At 39.1% G+C, this 8195-nt stretch overlaps 1 protein-coding gene across 1 annotated transcript in view; it reads right to left on the bottom strand.

Moving 5' to 3' along the window:
- MYO3A (myosin IIIA) overlaps positions 1-6129 on the bottom strand; it is a 235615-nt gene extending 229486 nt beyond the window's left edge. The window contains exon 1 of the mRNA XM_036344863.1: positions 6051-6129. The gene's annotated coding sequence lies outside the window, so the exon portion shown is untranslated. The remainder of the gene's footprint in view (positions 1-6050) is intronic.
- Positions 6130-8195: the final 2066 nt, after the last annotated feature.

Below are 8195 nucleotides of genomic sequence, written 5' to 3' on the forward strand. Positions count from 1 at the left end.
AAAGGAATTGAAGGCACAAATAAACTGAAAGATATTCTATACTCACGGATTAGAATTTAAAGATTTAATGTAATCCTTATTAAAATTCCAATGATAGTTTTCATAGAAATAAAACAAACAATCCTAAACTTTGTATAGAACAAAAAATCCTAAAATAACCCCATAAAGTATGCAGAATAAGTAAAAAACCATCTTGAGATATAAAAACAAAGTTGGAAGCACCATGCTCCTTTATTTCAAACTATATTACAAAGCTATAGTAATCAAAACAGTGTAGCAGTGGCATAAAGACAGATACAGAGATCAATGTTAAACCTATACATTACAGTCAATTAATTTATGACAAAGGAGCCAAGAATATACAATGGGAAATGGACAAGCTCTTTAATGAATGGTGTTAGGAAATTGGACAGTCACACGCAAAAGGATAAAACTGAACAAGAAAATTAACTCAACATATAAAGACTTGAATATAATAACTGAAACCATAAAACTCCTAGAAGAGAATACAGGCAGTAAGCTCCTTTGCATTGGTCTTAACAATGATTTTTATTTAAAGATATGACATCAAAAGCACCAGCAACAAAAGCAAAAATAATCAAGTCATCATCAAATTAAAATCCTTATGCGCAGCTAGGAAACTATAAATAAAATGAAAAGACAACCTACTAAATGGGATAAAATATTTGCAAATCATATATCTGATATATTTGCAAATCTTATTTATAACCATTCAGTAGGTTAATATCCAAAATATTTAAAGAACTCCTCACACAACTCAATAGCAAACACACACACACACACATAAACAAAAAACAGACCCCAAAACAAATAATCTGATTTAAAAATAGGCACAGAATCTGAATAGACATTTCTCCAAAGGAGACATACAGATGGCCAACAAGTACATGAAAAGATGCTCAACATAACTAATCATCAGAGCAATGCAAATCAAAAATGAGATATTACCTCATACCTATTAGAATGGCTATCAAAAATATAAGAAATAACACATGTTGGAGAGAATGTGGAGAAAAGGAAAACCTTGTGAACTATTGGTTGAAATGTAAATTGCAGCCACTATAGAAAACAGTAGAAGGTTGCTCAAAACATTAAAAATCAGCCTTCCAAATGATCTAACAGTTCCATTTCTGAGTACTTATAAAAAACAAAATCACCAACATGAATAGATAAATGTACCCCATATTCACTGCATATAAAAAGAGGTAATATGCAAATTAGGCTGGGACACCTTAAGCGGTCATGACCAGGCAGGAGGAGGTTGCGTGCAGGTGAGGCCCGGAGCGGAGACAGAAACAGGGGCGGCTTGGGCGGCCTCAGAGAGGACACAGGCAGGGGGGGGCGGGGTACGCCGCGAGTCAGGCGTGGGTCCCAGCCCCCCCGCAGTACCTGTCCGGCCTGACTCCCACGGCGGCCAGTGCTGCGTGAGTCAGGTGTAGGTCCCGGCCCCCTGCGGGGTGCCTCCTCGCACAATTTCAATCGAACCCTGGGCCTCTAGTTATTTATAATAGCCAAAGTATGGAAACAACCTAAGTGGCTATCAAAGGATGAATGGATAAAGAAAATGTGACATATAATACATATGAACATTATTCAGGCATAAAAAAAAGAATGAAACCTTGTCATTTGTGACTACATAGATGAACCTTGACAGCATCATGCTAAGTGAAATAAGTCAGACAGAGAAAGGCAAATACAATACTATTTCACTTATATATGGGATCTAAAACAAAACAATAACAGAAAAAGAAAAACAAGCTCCTAGATACAGAGAACAGATTAGAGGTGAGGGAACAAAATGGGCGAAGGAAGTCAAAGGTACAAACTGCCAGTTAGCAAATAAAATAAGTCATGAGGATGCAATGTACAGTATGGCAACTAGAGTTAATAATACTGTATTACATATTTAAAAGTTGCTAAGAGAATAGATCTTAAAAAAATTCTCATCACAAAGCAAATAAATTCTGTAACTGTGTATGCTGACCAGTGTCAATTAGACATATTTTGGTGATCATGTCACAATATATGCAAACATGGGATCATTATGTTGCATACCTGAAACTAATATAATATATGTCAATGCCTCAATTTAAAAATTAATAATAATGAAAATACTAGTCATCAAAATTTGTGGGGTGCAGCTAAAGCAGTACAGAGAGGAAAACATATAGCCTCAAAGTATATATTGGAAAGGAAAAAAGGCTAAAAATTATGTACCAAAGAGTTTGGAAAAAAGAAAGAGTAGAAATTAAAGAAAGACATTATAAGATATAAGATTGATTAGAGGATTGGTAAAGATAACAGTTCTTCAAAGAGAATTTTTTAAAAATTGACAAACTGCTGTCAAGATTGATCAAGAAAAAAGAAAACAAGAAAGAAGGTGAGCAACATTAAGGATGAAGAGACTAACAAATTACAGCAGAAACTAAAATGATTATTAAGGGATATAATTTTATATCAATAAACTTAAAAACTGAAATTAAATGGATAATTTTCTAGAAATAATATCACAAAAGGAAAAAAACAAAAAGAGAAGTGATTTTTTTTTGGTATGTTTGCATTAATTGGTCCTCACACTTCTAACATTTAATTCTTAACTCATATAATCTCTGAGGAGAGTAGATAAATTAATGCCAGAAAAGAATCACTCTTTCCAAGTAATTCATAATACTTTAGATGTAATGACCAAATTTATCAGTAGAAGGGGTTAGAAATCCTATTTAGGGATCACCACTTCATAAATAAAATGAACACATTTCCTTTCTAATATAATACAATCTTTAACCAGCTCAATTGTTAACTTTCCCAGAACACATTCAGACAACACCATTTCTCAATGAAATGCAATTTCCCATGATATCCATGATATAAAACACACTAAGAAAGTAGCAGATGGCTTTAGTCAAAACCAAACAATATTCAAATACTGTGATTCTTATTTTTAAAAACATTCTATATATATATTTACTGTAGAGTATTACTCAAAGATCCTTCCCTTTTGCCAAGCTGCTTAAACTGCATTAAATAAGGTTTATGTTAGATTCAGAGGAGCTCTTGCCTGCCATGGAAGAACATCAGCAAGTCGGCTACAGAACTTGTCTCTCTCCACATAGAGCAGCCAGAAGGATCTCAACACAGAAATCAGATCACATTATTTTCTTGACAAAAATTCTTCAAAATCCATTCTTACCACGTCCTCCAGACCCAGAATGATTTGGCCCTTTCTGATCTCCCTTAATTCATCCTATGTTCTTCTTCACCATTCATAGTGACTTCAGCCTCAACTGCCTTCTAATTGTTCTTAAAACACTGTAAACTCTTTTCTGCTTCAGTACCTCCTGATGTCTTTGTCTAGATGTTTCCCCCAATCCTCTGCTTGGCCCCCCTGAACTTCTCTCATTCATAATCACATACACTTGCTACATTCACAAATAAAATACCTTTGATTAATTTATTCAATAGATTATTCTCTTGGTATGATTATTAAAGTAATAAAATAAAGCCTACAAAATGTGAGTTTGCCATATAAAACAAACTTCCAGAGACAACAGGCCAAATCACCAAACAAGGGTATCTCCTTTTTCACAGAACTTTAAAACTTGGACTCACAAAAATCTCTGGTCTAGCTTAACTACAGACTAGATGAATTGGACACATACCCCTTTCAGCTTTTCAATGATACAAAGTATGGTTTAAAACAGATGTTGTCCACTTATATGTATGGCCTTTCTGAATAAGCAATAACCAATGTTTTGTTCCCTTTAATTTACTTTAAAATGTTTTGTAAAGAGGGAGAAAAAGTCTTCTATGTACTTTATACATGTATTTTTCTTTCTACCACTCATTTTATCATTTTGTAATTATAGGGATAAAAGTACTTGCTAAAAATAAATGCTGGAACCAAAAGAAATGCTATCATTTTCTAGAAAATTTCTCCATATTTAAAAACTGGCATTCATGAGAACCTTAAAAACACTATAAGTTTCATTGTCCACAGCTATAAAATGGAATAATGATGTATGTCTGAACTAACTCTCAGAATTGATATAAGCATCAAATGAGTTTTAGGAGGAAATGCTTTGTAAATCGCAATACAGGATTACTCTTTTCCTTTTTCTAAAAAGAATCCAAGTTGGGTTATAGCTTTGGCCACACAAATTTCTGAATCAGAAATCACAAATTGAAAATATCTTCAGGGGCAAGGGAGGTAAAATACATGAGTGAAGCACATCTAGATCAATGGTTCTCAACCTTCCTAATGCCGCGACCCTTTAATACAGTTCCTCATGTTGTGGTGACCCCCAACCATAAAATTATTTTCGTTGCTACTTCATAACTGTAATTTTGCTACTGTTATGAATCGTAATGTAAATATGTGATATGCAGGATGTATTTTCATTGTTACAAATTGAACATAATTAAAGCATAGTGATTAATCACAAAAACAATATGTAATTATATATGTGTTTTCTGATGGTCTTAGGAGACCCCTGTGAAAGGGTCGTTCGACCCCCAAAGGGGTCGCGACCCACAGGTTGAGAACCGCTGATCTAGATGAAATAAAAGGGAATGAAGGCCTTGTGGCAGTGGAGAGTATATATCCCATCCAAAGTGGAAAACCACATCCTGGCTTCAGTGCTGGCAGCTGCAAGCCCTGCCTTGCCTTGTCCTCTTGTTTTTCAGGAGAAATTAGGACTTAATTCACTAATTTTAAAACATTGGTAAATAACTTTAAAGTATTCAGTGAAAGTACTGAGCTGACCCAAATGAACATATCTAAAGGCGAAAGTCAGCCTTCATGCTATCAGCCTATGACTTCAACCTGGGGTTTTGTGTTCTTTGGCAGGAAATGGCCAATAAACATAAACCTATCCACAGGGTGTAATCCTCAGAGAGAAGGGAAATGGATAATAACAGTGGCTAGCCTTTTTCTGACTGCTTGCAATAGGCCAGGAACCTAATGTGCTTATACTTTTACATGAACTGTGTCATTTAATACTCATAAGAAACCTTTCAGAAAGGCATTACTTAACCCCCAATTTCAGAAAAAAAAAATTAGAGAGAGTTCTTAAGGCCATGATGCTGGTAAATGGTAAAATCAAGAAACAAACCAGGTCAAAGCCCATGGTCGGAATGTGGTGTTCAATGATCCTGATTTCAGTTCAAAAGAGAAATACTTTCAGCTTGAGGGTCCTGACTCCCTCGGTGCCCCCAAAGTGGTAAGGGGCCTTCCGTGAATTAGTCTGAAAGCCCAGTGGAAATCTATTAACCCTGTAATGGATAACTGATTTGTTTCCTATTGCCCAGGGCAGAGAGTTTATTTGTTAGATACAGTCTCTCAGATTGTCGATTCAGGGGAAGACGAACCAGGGGATCCTTGTTTTATTGTTTTGTTTTTTAAAGAGTTGGAAATGACTAGGTTAGGAGCACTGATATTATAGAAATTATTAAAGTGCTAAAACACTTTTACATCAAAACGTTATATAACTTACACTTATATAATCTAAAGTGTATTTTCACTTTCAAATATTTGTTTATCAAACTATTAGTAACAACTAATGGATTTTCAATATTTTGAATTTGACAGATAAAAGTTACTTTTCAAAGAATTTTTGCACAAAAAAATTAGGCTAGTAAAAATACAGTTGAAAAGGGAAGTACAGGATGATGCCATCCTGTTAGGTGATGTGACCAAAATCTCTGCTCGTAGCTATACTAAGTTGGTATGAGAGATTACCAAATATCATCATTTATTTTGCACTTTTTTTGTTCCTAACAATAATAATAAAAAAGGACTGAGACGAATGAGAGCAATTTTTCACATGCCAGACATCACATCAATATATTCATAAAGAGCAGGTTATCTTTGAAAGCTAATACATCTCTCAATTTTCCCATTTAAAAACAATTATCTTTGATAATGTAATGAAAATCAATATGGCACGAATAACTTGCACCCTCATTTATCTGTCAAGCCTTGGCACTTAGGCTCTAGCAAATTCTGAAAATCTGTCAACGTTATTACCCACCTTCAGCAAAGCTTGAACGTAATGCATAATAATGCTCAGATATCAAGACAGAGCAATGTCCAGGCAACAGCTGTGATCCTGGGCCTGTAACACAGAACAAAAAAAAGTCGTGGTGTTACAGGGATAAGCATTCAGGATCTGGGGAAAGTAATTAGAAGTTGAACTTAGAACCACGTAGGCAGTATGGCAAGACTATAACTTATTCCTCAGTTTTAGCATTTCTACATAACATGGAACACGAAGCACCTCATCTTCTGGGCCTGCATAAAAGAACTCTGAGGTTGTTCTAGATATAACTGGATCAGTGTGAATCATAAATATGTTCAAGAGGCTTTGAAAGCACCCGTGCAATCACCAAGAAACTGGAGACATTAAAATCCACGAGGATTTGGCGGGTTTTCAAAAAATCTTAAAAAAAAAAAAAAGAAAGAAAACCTCCACAATTTCAATACCATTACAAAGGATACTTCAAGGCTTATACCCAATTACCATCCTAAAAATAAAATTTTAAAAACTATTTTTTTTTTTTTTACATTTCTCATAGGAAGATTTTATCAAGGGGCAAAGAGAAACTACTGGGTACAGAGCAAGGCTGTTCTTGAGCAAGGTGAACTGCTTGCTGTCGTTTCTGGTGGGATCTCTCTATTTCCCAGTAACCATCACCATGACTGTATCTGCGCTTCCTCCTTAAAAAGAAAACCTGACGATGCCTTTTGAGTAGCAGGGACCCCAGCTCCACCAAACTGCCCTGGAGGGCCAACCCTGCGCAGCTGGCCCCCGGCGTGGACTCCGCGCCGCGGCGCCCCCAGGTGGGTTCTCCCCGCGAGTCCCCCCGAGGGCTCCCGCGCGCCCCGCACGCTCCCCCTGAGTGCAGCCTCACGTTCTTCCCGTCTCCCCTCCAGATCCACCTGTGGCCGGGGCTGCCGGCGGGCGCGGCGGTTTCCTGCTCTCAGACCCCGCGCCCCGCACGCCTCCGTGGCCACGCGGCCCGGCTCCCTCCCACCGTCCCCGCTTCCCGCCCCCCCGCCCGCGAGGCCAGACCTCGACCGGCGCCGGCAGCGCGTCCTCCCGACTCCCGCCCGGGCGCAGGTGGCTGCCGCTCCCCGCGGAGAGGCGGAGGTCTCCCGGGAGTGGGATGGAGCCTCCAGCCGGGGGCGGGCCGAGGGTCGGGGGAGGAGTTGACCCGGGCGACCGGTCCGGGCGCCAGGGAATAGTCTTCCACCCGCCCCCGAGGCCGCCGAGGAGGCAGCGCCATTCGCGCGGGCGGGGGGCTGGCGGCCAGGGCGGCGCGGGCTTTCCGGACTCGGGGCGCTTCCCGGCCAGGCTCCCGGGGAAGAGGAGCGCGCCCGGGATCCCTGTACCTTCTGGGACAGGCCAGTGTCCTAGAGCAAATGAGCCTTTTAATGCGCAGGGCCTTCCCGCCAAGAACGCCCATAAACTACCCGGAGCAACGTCCAGGAGGACAGCTCTGGCTTGGCGGGCCCCTTCGCTGAAAACAAGCATCGGATTGGTTTTGATCATGAGATCACCCCCAGACACCACTGTTGGTTTAAGGAGGTTGAGCTCAGGTGAAGGCAAGGCAGTAACTTTGCCCTTCAGGGCACCTGTTAATGACCAACCCTCTAACAGTAACTGGTTCCTTGTGGTGGGTTCGAGTCCTGTTCTCTCCGTCTCTTGACAAGCAGGGCTCATTGGTCCAGGCTGACCAGATTCCCCTGAACAGCCTCAAAGAACACTTGGGACATAGTTATGCCTTCCCCCTCAAAAGGTGAAACCACAATCAAAATGTCCTTTGAGTCTCTTAACCATCTAAAAGGGTCTATCATTCATGATGTCATCTAAATGAGACCAAACAGAGGTCATCTAGCTCTAATCGGCGCATCTATCTTAAGAAAAAAACATGATCACTTGAATAGATGCCCCAAAGGCATTCAGCATATTCAAGATCCTCATAACAAATCTCTGAAATGTAGAAATTGGACAGTGGATTTTTCTCATAATACTGTATATCTCATCTGATGATATCTCAGAATACTGAGAATATCATATCCATACTAATGTTATATAACCAGATTCAAATTGCAAGGGGTTTCTTTTAAAGAGATTGTATCAAATATATTATTTAACAGAAGAATTAATAAAGAT

Source organism: Myotis myotis, unplaced genomic scaffold (genome assembly GCF_014108235.1).
Source record: "Myotis myotis isolate mMyoMyo1 unplaced genomic scaffold, mMyoMyo1.p scaffold_m19_p_1, whole genome shotgun sequence".
Lineage (NCBI taxonomy): Eukaryota > Metazoa > Chordata > Mammalia > Chiroptera > Vespertilionidae > Myotis > Myotis myotis.